Source organism: Odocoileus virginianus, chromosome 3, assembly GCF_023699985.2.
Source record: "Odocoileus virginianus isolate 20LAN1187 ecotype Illinois chromosome 3, Ovbor_1.2, whole genome shotgun sequence".
Classification (NCBI taxonomy): Eukaryota; Metazoa; Chordata; class Mammalia; order Artiodactyla; family Cervidae; genus Odocoileus; species Odocoileus virginianus.
Window position 1 is genome coordinate 84,124,214 of NC_069676.1, and position 18,477 is coordinate 84,142,690.

The 18,477-nt window shown below is 36.6% G+C and overlaps 1 long non-coding RNA gene across 8 annotated transcripts in view; it reads right to left on the reverse strand.

Annotated features, from left to right (window-relative positions):
• LOC110130695 (uncharacterized) overlaps positions 1-18,477 on the reverse strand; it is an 871,740-nt gene that overhangs the window by 709,322 nt on the left and 143,941 nt on the right. The gene's annotated exons all lie outside the window — the stretch shown is intronic.

The window sequence follows — 18,477 nt, forward strand, 5'->3', positions numbered from 1 at the left end:
AAGCTGGACAGAGGTACTAAGTCTCAGGAGAACTTATTGGCAATCTGGGTGTGCCCTGTCACCAGGGTTACAGTCAAACACAGCATTATCCATGGAGTTAAGAGATAGTGAATCAAAACACTAAACTTCCTTTAATGTGGAACCAAAAAAATAATAAGGTTCTATTAACATATTTTTATTTGAATTTAACAATTGCCCACTTTGGGGTATCTTTTCAAGTCATATTTTTAAGAAAAAAAGCAATGCAGATAAATGTGAAGTTTTCTATATCCAGTTCCCTCCTTTCCATATCCCATTTCACTTCTTCCCTCCTTAAAGGCTAACTTCACAAATGGATTTTCTACCTCAGAAATCTTTAGCAAATACTCACCCTCACTAGTAATCAGAGAAGAGCAAATTTAAATAATGAGATAACAATTTATATCCCTCAAACTGGCAAAAAATTATAAAGTCTGATAATATCAAGTTTTGGTGAGTCTGTAGGGAAACAGGGATTCTCATATATATCTGATGAAAAGGTAAATGAATCTATCACTTTGAGGAGTAATTTACTATTATCTTATAAATGTAAAATATGTTTACCCCATGATAGGTCAATGCCATGGCTAGATGACAAAAATTAAAAATTATATTTGTCCTTCTGCGCATATAGAAGGATGATACTACTCAGTCTCCTTTTCTTGGGTGAAGCTGGTTCTGGCCAATGGTTGAGAGTGAAATGACAGATGTCATGTGTTGCTACATATATAATTGCCAGTGTAAACTCCTCTAGCTCCTACTTGACAAGCTGACCTTGAAAGAATACACGAAGGTGCAAGGAACGAAAGATCAAGGCAGCCTGGGGAGTGCTGAATGGAAGAGAGCTGCCCAGGATAATCATCTGAATCCTTAACAGATTTCATGTGAGAAAGAAACTTCTTTTGTTTTAAGCCAATGACAGTGGGTGAACCGTGAAATTTCAGATGTTCCAGCTGGATTTAGAAAAGGCAGAGGAACCAGAGATCAAATTGCTAACATCCACTGGACCATTGAAAAAGCAAGAGAGTTCCAGAAAAATATTTATTTCTGCTTTATTAACTGTGCCAAAGCCTTTGACTGTGTGGACCACAACGAACTCTGGAAAATTCTTAAAGAGATGGGAACACCAGACCACCTGACCTGTTTCTTGAGAAATCTGTATGCAGGTCAGGAAGCAACAGTTAGAATTGGACATGTAACAACTAACTGGTTCCAAATAGGAAAAGAAGTACGTCAAGGCTGTATATTGTCACCCTGCTTATTTAACTTATATGCAGAGTTACATCATGAGAACGCTGGGCTGGATGAAGCAGAAGTTGGAATCAAGATTGCTGGGAGAAATACCAATAACCTCAGATATGCAGATGACACCACCCTTATGGTAGAAAGTGAAGAGGAACTAAAAAGCCTCTTGATGAAAGTGAAAGAGGAGAGTGAAAAAGTTGGCTTAAAGCTCAACATTCAGAAAACTAAGATCATGGCATCCAGTCCCATCACTCCATGGCACAGAGATGGGGAAACAGTAGAAACAGTGGCTGACTATTTTTTGGGCTCCAAAATCACTGCAGATGGTGATTGCAGCCATGAAATTTAAAGAGATTTACTCCTTGGAAGGAAAGTTATAACTAACCCAGACAGCATATTAAAAAGCAGAGACATTAATTTGAAAACAAAGGTCCACCTTGTCAAAGCTATGGTTTTTCCAGTAGTCATGTATGGATGTGAGAGTTGGACTATAAAGAAAGCTGAGCACGGAAGAATTGATGCTTTTGAACTGTGGTGTTGGAGGAGACTCTTGAGAGTCCTTTGGACTGCAAGGAGATCCAACCAGTCCATCCTAAAGGAGACCAGTCCTGAATATTCATTGGAAGGACTGATGCTGAAGCTGAAACTCCAATACTTTGGCCACTGATGCGAATAGCTGACTCATTTGAAAAGACTCTGATGCTGGGCAAGATTGAAGGCAGGAGGAGAAGGGGAAAACAGAGGATGAGATGGTTAGATGGCATCACCGACTCAATGTATGTGAGTTTGAGTAAACTCTGGGAGTTGGTGATGGACAGGGAGTCCTGGATTGCTGCAGCCCATGGGGTTGCAAACAGTGAGACATGACTGAGCGACTGAATTTAACTGCACTGAACTGAGATTTGGAGGTAGCTTCTTACAGCAATACAAATAACTTATCCTAATACATGGGATTCCCTCACAGCTCAGTTGGTAAAGAATCTGCCTGCAATACAGAAGACCTGGATTCTAATACATAAATATATATACCAAACAAAAATTTTCACATATATACACAAGACATTTTCTCAGATAAATCCTTTGCAATAATACAAAATTGATAAATATCTCAGTGTTTACAAGTAGTGAGATTGATCAGTTGTGGTGTATTTTTCTACAATGATACACTAATTAAAACCATAAAAGAATTTATATATGTATGGATTAATCCTAAAAATGAGTGAAACAAGTTGCTGAATGATCTGTACAATATAATGTCAGAATATAAACTCAATTAGGGCAGGAAATTTAGTACATGGCTTGTTGCCAGCACTTAGAATATCTTGGTAGGTGTTAGTAATAACTCAATAAATATCTGTTAAGTGAATAAATGATTATTATCTCAGAAACTTTAGAATAATTATCTATAGACTCACATGTAGTAAACAAAAACACATAATGAGAACATCATTTCAGCTCAATAAACTAAAAGCTTAACTTAATTGCCTTGTAACCCCCGAATTAATCCTCCCCTTATTAGGACATTTTAATTTGACATAAGCTTTTGACATCAGGCAAGCTACAGAATTCTTCAGTGTCACAATCTCCTCACTAGTAAAATGGGGATTAAAACAGTCCCTACTTTATAATAGTTTTGTAATACATTACATGTATTACATGTAAACTAGGCAATACATGTAAAGTGCTCAGAACAGAATATAGCATAAAGTAAGCAATCAAAACTACTAGCCATTTTTGCTATTATTATTATTGCCATTATTCCTTATCTGGCCTTTAAAGAATTAGACAAGTCTATTCTGCAACTTCTTCACATATGAGTCATGATGTACATATCTAAAGGAATTAATAAAATTCCCTTTTATATTTGCCAGCCTTTTCACAATATGTTAGCTTTGTAAGTAAACTATTTTAATATCTAAACATTGATATTTACACATGGTCTGATAGTATGCCTACAGCTGGGAAACTGAGATACGAAGGGGGGAAAATTAGGTTAAAAAGAGAAGTTTCAAAGCATTGGGTTCCTTTTCTTCTTAATGTCTTAAATTGTTCTATTTCACACTACAAAGCTAGATTAGAAAGATAACTGCGTATCTGTGTGTGAGAGAGACAGAGAGAGACACCGAGTATATTATTGCCATTAGCCAGCTGAAATTTATAGGTTAACTGAATTGACTATGTGTAAAAGTTCAAAATGTAAAGCTGATTTCTCCGCTGATGAGAAGAAACTTTAGTTTGGGACTGCCCCACTAGAGTGAAGCCTGACCAAAATCAGTGACTTTCAATGGCAGTCTGACCAAACGTCCTGATCACTAAATAGAATCTCTTTCACTAGCCCTTCACAGTTATCAATCTTTTCTGTTTCTGACAGCTACTTATAATCTAACATGCAGGTAAATTAACTAGGCCAGATTTAGTTGTTAGTAATTTATAATATGATTGAATGTGAATACCCAAATTGCTTTATTTTATCATAAATCATGTTAAAAGTTATCATCAATAGCAGACATTTGTTTATCATATATTTAACTTTCCTTTAGATAGAGTGTTCATTTTGGAAACCCTCATTAGTGAAAAAATTAGTAGTAAACATCCAAAACAAGCATCACCTTACAACGTTCTACTTTAAATAGATTTGATAGCTTTCCTGTTTCCTGTGGAATAACGTTTTGACTACGCTGTTTGTGTCTATAAGTAGACTAAAGGATATAAATTACAAAAAAAGAAAAAACTGAGAGACTTCTCCAAAACTGGCAAAGAAGTCTACCTTAAGAGTTCCATGCAAAAACTAGTAACATAAACATCTTATGTCTATTGTACAGCTTGTATTCTTTGAGTACATTTCTTTTCTCTGGTAGTACTAGAAATTAGTAGGTATGTTTGTTGAAAATAAAGCAGATAAATATTAGGAATTTTAATCTTCAGAAAGTAAACACTGCTTTGCCACTAAACTTTATCCTTGGAGAGTTTTATATCTTGTAGGTTTTGATAGAAATAAAAGCTCATTAACGGAATATTTTTTACCCAAACCATTACAACTTCATCATTTTGAATCACAGCTCATTAAAACAATTATAATCAAATGTTTCATTTTCTTTTTCCCTTGTGAGAAACAGCTGAAAAGGTTATGTTTGTTTTTCTTTATCTAAATCTCTGGGGTGATATAAACAGGCTACATAGATTCATGTGCTGTTTTTCATTTATGTTTCAATGTGTCTCTGATGCTAGCTTGAGTTATTTTATATTCATTTTAACATTATTTTAGCAGAACTTCAGAACTTGGCATTATGAGCATAGTTAAATTAACAAGACATTTAATACCATCCTTTCAAAATTCAAATATTGGCAGGTGATTGCTTAATAGAATTCAGTTACATTCCCTTGCAGGTGTATTCTATTTTGGATCTCTCCAAAGTTGAAAGAGGATAAATTCTCAAGGGTTAGTTTTAAGACTTCTTTTATACTTTGAAGTACAATATAACACACTATGTTACCTAAGCAAACCTGAACAAAAATAAAAAAGCCAACACCCTGGTTACAGGTAATTCAACTAATCCAGAACTGAAAAGAGATACACATATTCTAAAATCTACAGGGAGCTAATTGGAACAGCCCTCATTTCTCCTCGTGCTACTCATTGTATTCACTTATTCATTTTAAGTACATATAAATTATGAGTCTATACTTATGATTTCACTCAGATTGACTTACTCCAGTTCTCAGAATTGATACATAAGAAGAGATCTGGCACTAGAAAGGCATTTTCAGCAGAAGTTGGATATTTGACTACAACTTCTCATACTGATGTTATTCCATTGTAATGTGTCATATCTATAGGATCATTTTGACCTTTTTCAACCATTATAACAATATATACAGTTAGTGTTTTAACTACAGTTAACAACAAGTACACAATTACTGACTTAAGATGACAAAACTCTAGACACATAACTAAATACTGACATTTTGCACCACAACCTAGGTAATATAGGCAATTTTTAAAATTTTGAGATTAAATGTTAATCAACAAACAGAATTATTCTATGTAGAGTACTATTTTAAACACTATGGAGAAGTATAACAGAACAAATTCATCTTCATGGAGCTCTTGCACACAAATCATAAACATATCAAAAATTTTAAAGAACATTGCATAATTTTACCTCTTTTTCATCACTTGTTTCCTGGTGATTTATGTTATGGATATGATACTTATTTTATACATCCAAAAAAATTAGGAAAAGTAAAATTTTCATATCATGTAGGCCAAAGACATTTTCTGACTTTTTTAAAGTGTGTTCAATGCAACTGAATGACTGTGTAGGCAAAGTCAAAGCATATACAGCAGATTAAGTGAACAAGATCAAAATTCCAGTAAGTGTTATGCACTGGATCTACCTTCCATTTTAAGTTTCAAAAATCATTTTTTTTTTTAATGAAAGGAAGTTTACACTGTACCATGATGTTTAAGGACTTGAAGTGAGTTAATGCACATGAATAAAATGGATTTTCTTCTAATGCACTTATGTTTTAAATCGTCAATAAAACACTAAATGATTTTCTGAGATATAACCTTGAATTCCTGACATCATTTAAACAATGCAAAGGAAACTTACCTCCTTCCAACCAACCCTAGCAATGTATTTGCCATGGAGCATAAAATGGTTTCCTGAATTACTTTCGAAGGCTGACAGACTCCAAATGGACAATGTAAGCTGTTGAGTTTACTCACCATAAATCAATTTATCTATCACACGCTATGTCAATATATGCAGTTCAAGTCATTCAGGTAACCAAAAAGTCCAAAGACCCTACACAAAGATTGTAAATCATCTTAGCTTTAAATGTGGCAAATTTATCACTGCATCAGTCTTTTCTATAAACAGGACCATATGTAACCATACTTTGATTATTGGATAAATATCTATTAACTGTTTAAAAAATGAAATCCACACTCACCTTGATGATATAGATAAATGTCCATTGTGAACTTTACCTACATTTTGATAGACATTTAAATAGGTTGATATTAATGGTATAGAGGAGAAAAATACACTAAAACATAATGAGAACTAAAGGAAATAGTTTCATTATATAAATTTTAAGAAGGAGGCCCAGAGGACCAAGGACTTTCCAAGGTCAAGTTACAAGTTGCATAGATGGTACTTGAACTCATATCTTCTGATTTCCAGATTAGGGTTTTTCCTCATCAAACTGATGTTCTAGTTATAATGGCTGTGTGACAAATGACCCCAAATCACACTGACTCTGCACCCACTGTTGTTCATTCGCCCAGTCATGTTCAACTCTTCGTGACCCCTTGGACTGCAGCACGTCAGGCCTCCCTGTCCTTCACCATCTCCAGAAGTTTGCCCAATTTCATGTCCACACTAGACATATCACACCCACTAAGATGGTTATAATAAACAAGACAGATTAACAATTATTAGCAAGGATATGGAAAAACTGGAATCCTCATATATTACTGATAGAAACATAAAGTTGGTGCAGTAACTTTGGAAAATAGTTTGGCAATACCTCAAAATATTGAACATACAGTTTCCATAGGACCCAATAATTTTACATCTAATAGCTAAAAATGAAAGAGTCAAATGTCTGTCAACAGATATAAGAATAAGTAAAATGTGGTATATCCATACCATGAGATATTATTCAGCCATAAAAATGAGTTAGATATTGCTATCTGATACGACAGGGATAAACCCTGAAAACACTGCAGTAAGTGAAAGAAGTCACCCACTAAAGACTACATATCATATGATTTGCTTCCTATAAAACCTCATGAATGGAATCATATGATGTCACAAATGAATACACAAATAGGCAAATCCACAGGTTAGAAAACAGATTTAGCAGTTGCTAGAGAACAGAAAAGGCAGAGGAACCAGAGATGAAATTGCCAACATGCACTGGATCATTGAAAAAGCAAGAGAGTTCCAGAAAAGCATCTATTTCTGCTTTATTGACTATGCCAAAGCCTTTAACTGTGTGGATCACAATAAACTGTGGAAAATTCTGAAAGAGATGGGAATACCAGACCACCTGACCTGTCTCTTGAGAAACCTATATGCAGGTCAGGAAGCAATAGTTAGAACTGGACATGGAAAAACAGACTGGTTCCAAATAGGAAAAGGAGTACGTCAAGGCTGTATATTGTCACCCTGCTTATTTAACTTATATGTAGAGTACATCATGAGAAATGCTGGGCTGGAAGAAGCACAAGCTGGAATCAAGATTGCTGGGAGAAATATCAATAACCTCAGATATGCAGATGACACCACCCTTATGGTAGAAAGTGAAGAACTAAAAAGCCTCTTGATGAAAGTGAAAGAGGAGAGTGAAAAAGTTGGCCTAAAGCTCAACATTCAGAAAACTAAGATCATGGAATCTGGTCCCATCACTTCATGGCAAATAGATGGGGAAACAGTGGAAACAGTGTCAGACTTTATTTTTAGGGGCTTCAAAATCACTGCAGATGGTGATTGCAGCCATGAAATTAAAAAATGCTTACTCTTTGGAAGGAAAGTTATGACCAACCTAGATAGCATATTAAAAAGCAGAGACATTACTTTGCCAACAAAGGGCCATCTAGTCAAGGCTATGGTTTTTCCAGTAGTCATGTATGGATGTGAGTTGGACTGTGAAGAAAGCTGAGCTCCGAAGAATTGATGCTTTTGAACTGTGGTGTTGGAGAAGACTCTTCAGAGTCCTTGGACTGCAAGGAGATCCAACCAGCCCATCCTAAAGGAGATCAATCCTGGGTATTCATTGGAAGGACTGATGTTGAAGCTGAAACTCCAATACTTTGGCCACCTTATGCGAAGAGTTGACTCATTGGAAAAGACCCTGATACTGGGAGGGATTGGGGGCAGGAGGAGAAGGGGATGACAGAGGATGAGATGGCTGGATGGCATCACCGACTCAATGGATGTGAGTTTGGGTAAACTCTGGGAGTTGGTGATGGATAGGGAGGCCTGGCGTGCTGTGATTCATGGGGTCACAGAGTCGGACACGACTGAATGACTGAACTGAACTGAACTGAGGGAATAGGAGGAGGATGAGGGAATGAGAAGCAAGAGCTAACAGAAAGGGGTTTTTCTGTTAATGGCAATGTTCTAGAATTGGACAGCAGTGATGGTTACACAAATCTGTGAGTACACTCAACACCACTGAATTGTGCATTTTAAAATGGCAAATTTAGGGTGTGTGAATTAATTTCAAGTAAAATATATCAATAAAAATTAATTTTCAAAACACTTGACTTAAAACTACAATTACATTTATTTTCCACATAAATCTTTAGTCTCCTTAGCACTTAGTATGAAATCAAGGTTGGCTAGTGTTACTTTGAGGCTGGAGGAATTATTTAGAGTCCTATTCACTCATTTATTTGGCCTGGGATGAGACTTGAAGAGTTAGGGCTATAACAGTTGGAGAGACTCTCTATGGAAGCTTCAAGGCAGCCAGGCTTCCTACATGGCACCTCTGGCTTCCTTTGTCATGTACCCCAAAAGAAAGAAACAGAAACCAAATGACCGTTTATGACTTAGCTTCTGAAGTCACACCAAGTTACTCTGACTACATTCTTTTGGTAGAGGCAGTTGTTAATTAGTTTGGTTCAGATACAAGGAGAGTGAGCACAGAACTCAAGTCTCAATGGAAGAGCATAAATGTTGCATTGTAAGAAAAGTATGGACAACTCGGGGAAATGAAATCTATCATATTATTAGCAATTCAAGCTTCCTAATATTAATACATGCTCACCTTATGGGGAGGGCACATGACAATACAGAAGTAACTAAGGTACCAACTGATCAAATGACAGCAAAGATCGAATGACATATTGGCTGCTTTAAACCAGCGTTTTGGTGATGCCAACAAAATACTTCCTGCTTCCCTCTTTGAACATTTCACCCTACACCTACACTTTTTTTTTTTTTAATGAAAGATAATTGCTTTACAGAATTTTGTTTTCTGTCAAACCTCAACATGAATCAGCCATAGGTATACACATATCCCCTCCCTTTTGAAACTCCCTACCATCTCCCTCCCCACCCCATGCCTCTATGTTGATACAGAGCCCCTGTTTGAGTTTCCTGAGCCAGACAGCAAATTCCCATTGGCTATCTATTTTACATGCGGTAATATAAGTTTCTGTGTTACTCTTCCCATACACCTCACCCTCCCCTCCCCTCTCCATGTCCATAAGTCTCTTCTCTATGTCTGTTTCTTCATTCTTGCCCGGTAAATAAATTCTTCAGTAGCATTTTTCTAGATTCCATATATGTGTGTTAGAATATGATATTTCTCTTTCTGACTCACTTCACTCTGTATAATAGGTTATAGGTTCATCCACCTCATCAGAACTAACTCAAATGTGTTCCTTTTTATGGCTGAGTAATATTCCATTGGGATATTCCATTGGGAGAAGGCAATGGCAACCCACTCCAGTACTCTTGCCTGGAAAGTCCCATGGATGGAGGAGCCTGGTAGGCTGTGGTCCATGGGGTCACACAGAATCGTACACGACTGAGGGACTTCACTTTTACTTTTCACTTTCATGCATTGGAGAAGGAAATGGCAACCCTCTCCAGTGTTCTTGCCTGGAGAATCCCAGGGACAGGGGAGCCTGGTGGGCTGCCGTCTATGGGGTCGCACAGAGTCAGATATGACTGAAGCGACTTAGCAGCAGCAATATTCCATTGTGTATATGTACCACAACTTCTTTATCCATTCATCTGTCAGTGGACATCTAGGTTGTTTTCATGTTCTAGCTACTGAAAATAGTGCTTCAGTGAACAATAGGATATGCCTGTCTGTTTTAGTTTTGGTTTCCTGGGGGTATATGCCTAGGAGTGGGATTGATGGGTCATATGGTGGTTTCATTCCTAGTTTTTTAAGGAATCTCCATACCATCTTCCATAGTGGCTGTATCAATTTACATTCCCACCAACAATCCCTTTTCTCCACACCCCTCCAGCATTTATTATTTGTAAACTTTTTGATGATGGCCATTCTGATTGGGTGTTGAGGTGATATCTCATTGTGGTTTTGATTTGCATTTCTCTAATAATGAGATCCTTGGAAGGAAAGCTATGACCAACCGAGATAGCATATGAAAAAGCAAAGACATTACTTTGTCAACAAAGGTCTATCTAGTCAAGGCTATGGTTTTTCCAGTGGTCATGTATGGATGTGAGAGTTGGACTGGGAATAAAGCTGAGACCAGAAGAATTGATGCTTTTGAACTGTGGTGTTGGAGAAGACTCTTGAGAGTCCCTTGGACTGCAAGGAGATCCAACCAGTCCATCCTAAAGGAGATCAGTCCTGGGTGTTCATTGGAAGGACTGATGCTGAAGCTGAAACTGCAATACTTTGGCCACCTCATGTGAAGAGTTGACTCATTGGAAAAGACCCTGATGCTGGGAGGGATTGGGGGCAGGAGGAGAAGGGGATGACAGAGTATGAGATGGCTGGATGGCATCACTGACTCAATGGACATGAGTTTGAGTAAACTCCGGGAGTTGGTGATGGACAGGGAGGCCTGGCGTGCTGCAATTCATGGGGTCGCAAAGAGTTGAACATGACTGAGCAACTGAACTGACCTGAACTGAACTGAATAATGAGTAATGTTGAGCAATTTTCATGTGTTTGTTAGCCATCTACATGTCTTCTTTGGAGAAATGTCTGTTTAGGTCTTTTTCCCACTTTTTGATTGGGTTGTTTGTTTTTCTGACATTGAGTTGTATGAGCTGCTTGTATATTTTGGAAATTAATCCTTTATCAGTTGTTTGTTATCATTTTCTCTCATTCTGAGGGTTATCTTTTCACCTTGCTTATAGTTTCCTTTGCTGTGCAAAAGCTTTTAAGTTTAATCAGGTCCCACTTGTTTACTTTTGATTTTATTTCTGTTACTCTAGGAGGTGGGTCATAGAGGATCTTGCTTTGATTTATGTCATCAAGTGTTTCTGCCTATGTTTTCCTCTAAGAATTTTATAGCTTCTGGACTTAAATTTAGGTCTTTAATCCATTTTGAGTTTGTCTTTGCACCCTACACCTACACTCTTTAGACTCACTTTTCTTAGTATCAAAAATCCCTTGACAAGAAAACAAGTAGGTAGTAAATCCTGGGATCATTTTCATTTTGCCTCTTTAAGTCACTATGTTTTAATGTGTTAGCTTTCAAGCAGTTTTCTTTTGTAAATGACAGAAAAGTAAAGTAATCTTTAGCAAGGTAGAAATGATATAAAAACAAAGGATTATGAGGGAAATCATAGAACTCCCCATGCTCCCCTAAAAAAAGAAAGAATAGAGTCAAACAGAAACTCATCTCTACTCCTCAGCATAAACCCCGTTGCCCTGAAGATGTGTTTTATTCATATACATAATGATAATTTAAAAGCACTAGGAGAGAACAAGAACCCACATCTCCATGGAAGAGCACTAATGTTACATGGTAAGAAAAGCATGTGCAACTATCTCTGGAAAATGAAATCCACCACATGATACTTACCGGTTATTACAAGAAAGATTATAGATAGATAGACAGACAAGCAATGCTATAATTCTAAGTTTTTGCTTTCTTGGTATTTTTTCTCTGAACTTGAGTAATTTAATTTTCAAAAAACTGAAGATATATTTAAACAAAAGCTTTTTTTTTGCTAAAATAAGTATTGTTTAACCCTATGCATTAGCTAGGATACAAAAGGCTATGCTGTGATAACACTCTGATAATTGAGTGGTTTTATACAACAAAACTTTGTTTTCCTGTCATGCTAAGCCAGCAACAAACCCAGGAGGGTCTTGATGAAGCTATCCTCCAATGAGAGACCTGGAAATATAGGCTGATTTGATTTTGTGGTTTACCATTTAAGTCCCTCGGGATCCCAGGGATTGCCTCCACAATCCCTCAGGCAGAAGATTAACCTGGAGAATCCAACAGATCTTCCACTGCCTCAGACTAGGATCATCACATGTGACTTTTGCTCTCATTGAATTAGAATTAGAAACTAGTCCCTTCTGTCTACAAGGTAACTGAGAAGTATAGCCTTTCCTGAGGAGGAAAGGAGGATCAATTACCAAGTCGTAGCGATGTCCATTACAGTTTACTTTAGTTCCTATTCCAACTAGAAAGGGTCATACAATAAATTCATGGATATTGTTTCAGATTCCCACACTGGAAAAGCTAATGAGCTGAATCTTTATAAGATCCATTCTTCCTACATTGGGTGCTATAGATATCTCCTTTAAACATACAAAAAAAAGTAAAGGGTGAGAGGACTGTTACAGATATTTTATCAGCACAAAATATGATGCTTATGATTTGTAATAGCTCTAGAATCTCTGCATAAAAAATTTTCAAAATAGCAATTTCTTGGAAGGAGCCAGGGCATTTACCTTAAAAGTGAATTTTCAAGCAAGCACACCATTTGTCAAAGTGTATGCTGATGGAGATTAGCAGGACGCTAAACTGCTGTGACTGACTGGGTAAGGTTCTGACATCTTTTATTCTAACCTTTCTGCTTAATTTATATTAATCTGTGACTATTAATTTTTATTAACCTTTAACATTTCAATTCAATGTATTTGTCTCATTTGTTAATCTTAGATATCACACAGATTACTAAATGTGACCTATGCCAAAAGCAATCACAACTTGCTTTCCATGGACTTGTCTGCTAACTATGCATCCTGCCTTCTGCAGAATCTGTATTAAAGTACATTTTAGTGATTGATATTCCATGAACCAGCCTCTGTATTATGTTGTAAACTGCAAACTAGTTAGGTATGCAAGCACAGTTTAGATGCTCCAATATAGCATTCTGTAAAATATCAGTAGAAGTGATAATTTCAGTTCTGAAAATATTTTAGAGTTATAAAGTCCATGGAATGACATTAAAAATCACTTGTCTCCACTCAGTAATAATTACTAAAATTTACCGATCATCTACTTACAAGCGAGGTACTATTCTAAATATATACTAAGTACCTACTAATACATACCTCAGAATCACTAATCTGCAAAACTCTGAAATGGGTACCAGGATTTTCCAGTTTCATAGGTAAACAGGTTATGTAACTTGGCCTAAAACTGTCATCAGGTAACAATCAAGTCAAGAGTTCAAACCCAGACACTTGATCTGCTACTCTACATGCTGTTTAGCTAAAGTGGCAATTTGCAAACACAGGAAAAACTTGGGAATGTTATCTAAGGTTCAATTTCTTCCCTCCTCCCTCCACCCCATCCATTCCAGCTTAATGAATTCTAGAACAATCTACTTTACTGCTTCCATCCATCACATCTTATTGGAGCATTTAGAGTTGAAGAAAAACAGCAAAAGAAATAAGCATTTACTTTAACACCCTATGCTATCGTGTGCTTCCAGACCCTCATCTCAAATCCCGGTTGATACTACTTTGGAATTGACTCACCAGCAGGGATATAATACATTACTGCACTGGGAGAAATCTGGGAATGAATCAATGCCGCGTGGTTTCCCATCACAAACATGACATGCACATAAAGGTAGATCAGGGCAGAGATACTGACAGTAGCTCTGTCGGGACATCCAGGGGGACGGCTCCAAACCCCTGAAAGTCACCTGGAAAGGACTGGGAAAAAGGACCTTCGATGAGCACTCTTTTTTTTTTTCTGATGAGCACTCTTATTACGTTTCTCACAATATTCCTCACATGTGTAATATTCTAGAAATCTTAGGAAGTCAACAAAGATAAATATTTATGTGTCTCCAAACGTCCTTCAAGATTTGAGTCCCTTGAATCCCAAAGAGTTACCACTGGACATTCAAATATTTAAGGTGAAAGTGTACTGAAAAGGAGAGACAAAGCCAAAATGCAGGAGGATGTAAATGGAATATTCAGATTTTCTTTGTAAACTTAAAGTACAAAAACACTGTGTTTTCTGGAACTCATTAACCCAACACAGCCAAGTTCAAGCCTGCAGTTTTGATGTCTGATAATAGACTTGCTTACGGTCTTGACTTGCTTATGCCAATCCTCTTGTTTCGTTTATAATTTTCCCCAAAGCCTCCCCATTTTCCTTCCTTCATATATTCAAACTGTATCTCTCACCCAAGACCAGTTTTTCTCACCATCTCCTTTAAGGAATTGTCTCCAAATCTTTGACCTCACACTAGTTCCTCTTTTTCATAAGAAATTCTTGGCCCTCTTATTGCCTCTACTTATAACTATAACTTATAACTATAGCTATTTCATTTCTTTGCCATGATAAAATCATTAACTCTTTTGTATTAGAACACTGATTTTAGTTTTTCTGATATCTTTCAAAGGATATAACACTGTGTTTTCTACCAAGTTACATCTAAATAAGCTTATTTGAATTTAACTGAATTGTCGTTGTGTTCTTTGCTCATCTTCTAGATTCCAGAGTACTAGAAGATAGTTGTTGCAATTTTTATAATCATTTTATTTTAGACAAATCTTTTGTTATGTACTCAGTTATACTTCACTCTGAGGAAAGCTGACAATAAACTGGTAACATTTTATTTATCAATCTATGTTCTTCTTCAATGGGAAGGCAAGTCTTCATTTTAAGTTAAATTGAGTTATATATATGTCATATTTTAGTTTCAAAAAGAAAATCATTGTCCATTTACACTTCTGAAAATCTGGACTCCTTAAAAAGCAAACTGGGATGTCATCCAGGAAAAAATCACTTCAGAAGGCACTGCTTAAGAATAGAGAGCCTACTCTGACCCTGGGATTTTTTAAGTACCCAAATTTAAGAAACAGTAGGGAATAATTAGTTATCATAAAACTCTTCTCACCAATTCTAGCTCTTAGATTATTGTTAGTGAAACAAATAGAAGCATTTATTGAAAATAAGAACAAATTTCTGACAGATTCAATCTGCAGCCCTCTGAGCCACTGGACATTGAATTCATTCCAAAGTGAATTAGTTTATCCAGCAATGTCAAGCTGCCAATCAAGTTATTCATCCATCTAGTATTGTCAAGTTGGATAAGAAAAACAACTGCTAAAAGAAGGAGAATTAATAAGAACCAGGGAGGCAGCTACTAAAATGGCCTTTTGAAAATGATGTCCTTAAGAAATGCTGTTGAGCATTTCAGATGCCAGTCTTTATTTCCTTTCTTGAAACTAACATTTAAAAATATGTCTCTTGAATTTCAAATTCTGAGTTCAGGATTTCTTGGACTCAAAGCTTGGTCTTTTCTTCTGAAGCTTCTTTTGGAAGAAATATGGCGATTGTGGCAATACCATGCCTATCATTGTAGCTTATAATGAAGCAGAATCTAGTACTATCTTTACATGAAACTGCTCTGCTCTTTGACAAAAATTCACATCACATTTCCTCTTCCAGTTGTGATTTATTAAAACCAGTCATATCTCTTTGTGTCTAATCAAGTTCTATTGTTTTTTGAAACAACATCAGCAATTTGGCTCTTTTAAAAAATATATGAATATATATACCCCTCTGAATTTATAATGGAGGGGGTGCAGTCCATCATTATTGAGATTTAAAGGAACAAATCATTTTCATGGGAGAATAGATCTCAAAAGTATGCATAAAATTAACAGATATGCATAGCTTCTATTATTTTTATGTTAGACTAATTAGTGCCAGCATGAGCTATTAAGCTATTAAAAGGTAACAGTATCCTAAAGGTAACAGCTTCCCTGGTGGCTTAGAGGGTAAAGCTCTGCCTGCAATGCAGGTGACCCTGGTTCGATCCCTGGGTCGGGAAGCTCTGCTGGAGAAGGAAATGGCAATCCACTCTGGTATTCTTGCCTGGAAAATCCCATGGACAGAGAAGCCTGGTAGGCTATGGTCCATGGGGTTGCAGAGTCAGACACAACTGAGCAACTTCACTTTCTTTCTTTCAACAGTATCCTGACTATAATATGCAGTTCTCATGATAAGCTGGTTCTAAAAAAAAATTTAACCACTGGCCCTCCATCACCACTGGATATGTGTTTGTGCCAAAATTGGTAGAAATTGTTAGAATTTTAAAAACCAAGAAAGCAAACACACAAATAAAGGTGGCCAAGTTTTTCTCCATCTTTCCCAATAATACTAGATTGAATATTTTTGCCTTTTATCTAAAAACTTTAATAATGCATTATATGACCAACCTTTAAAAAAAAATAATTGAACTATTTTCTTTGATTTCAGCTGCATTTATAAATGAGTAATACATCATCCAAATACATTTTAGAAATTAGACCTTGTATTCCATTATGCATTTAGACATTTATAGCTGGATGATAAACCTGTCTGCACCTCAGGGGTTGGACTTATAAATCAGTGCTTCTTGTGAAAATATGACACTCCTATTTAAAATTATTGGGGTTCTATACCTTGTTCTTCTGGCTCCTTCAAAGAAATAATGAATTCCCATGAAGGGAAAGATACAAATAAAGATACAAGACAAAATGTATTCTTTCCTTTATTACAGTATATTGAGTTACAAGGATTTCCTTCTAGAACTCTACATTTTTTACTAAATTCTCCACTAATAAAAAGACTCAGAACAACAGTTTCTCCCAAAGGAGAAATTCTCATCAACAAGAGCCCTACAGCTTCCTTGATTACTTAAGAGATACTTAAATTAAATTGTATGAAATAACCTATTCATCTTCCTATGGGCTTCCCCGGTGGCTCACATAGTAAAAACTCTGCCTGCGGTGCAGGAGACCCAGGTTTGATCCCTGGGTTAGAAAGATCCCCAGGAGAAGGTCATGGCAACCCACTCCATGGCAACTTCCCAGAATTCCATGGACAGAGAAGCCTGGCTGGCTACAGTCCATGGGGTTACAAAGAGTCTGGTATTTCTACTTTCTTCTTTCTACCCTACTCATCTACCATGAATAGCATCTCCAGGACTGGCACTTGACCTGGCTCCTAGGAAGTGACCTCTGGAAGAATCTGCCTTATAAAAATGTTTTTGTATGCCTGAAGCCTCATGCCACTCTATCAGTCTGACCTGGGGCCAGGGAGAGGGGTTTGAGTAGATGAGATCAGCCATAGGAATGTGCTACAAGACAAAGCCCTAACAAAATCTGGCCACCAAGGCTTGTCTGAGCCTTCCTGGTTGGCAACATTCACACATCAATTCAGGAGAATTTTGCACCCCATCCCAGCCCCCCACCATGCAACTTCACCAAAAGGGACCACATGGAAGCTTACCTGTATTTCCTCTCTGCTTTGTCCCGCAAGCATTTTATATTTTGCTGATTTTAGTCTCTATCCTTTTACTGCATAAACCATAACCATGACTATAACAACTTTTCTAAGTCCTGTGAGTCCTTCAGGCTCCATGTCTGAAGGTGGTCTTGGGGACCCTCAACACAAAACCTACTGCCAATTCTTAAAAGAAATAAATACATGGACCTTAGAAAGGTCCCCATCAATCTTCACTGGAATCTGGCTTGCTGGCACAGTCATATCCCCACCCTCCCCTCTGTCATATTTCACACTTTGTGGTATGGCTGAATTTTCCAGTAGAAGAGATGATAGAAGAGAACTTTCTGGTAGAAGAGATGGTGCATCATCAAAATCAATGGGAATAAGTGTATGTCTTCAGAAAGTGATTCAGAAGTAATTACAAATAATATAAATTCATAGAGAATAGGATTTGGAAACTTCAAGATATAGAAATCCCACCAAAAATCCTCATTGTAGATAGAACCAAAAAATTTACCCCTTATCAGTGACTTTGAAAAGTTCTCTCCTTCTAAGCTTACAAGTCAGCCATCATGTCATTATGCCTATTTAAGCAATATTGAGATTTTTCTGAACAACTTTAACAGGATACATACTTCTTAGAATCTATGTAACCCATATGCTCTTTTAATTTTATTCATAAATGTTAAGCATTCTGATATTACTTTATTTAGATTTATTTAAATGAAACCTTCATACTAAAAGCTGACCCTCAGGTCTCACTGAAAATGAATCAACACTGATCATTTTTCCTAATTAAATTATGTTTTTAAGAATCAAAGGTGTATATAGACTTTAATGATTCTAAATGGTATAAATTTCTATTTTTTCCTGAGGTGTTGATTGGGGTTATTGATTTTTCATCACTGATTGAAAAATTACTTCTTGCCAAAGATCCTAAAAGAATTTGTCAGGTCAAATTAAGATTGAGGACTACTAAAATATATTTAAAATTAAGTATCGTGGTA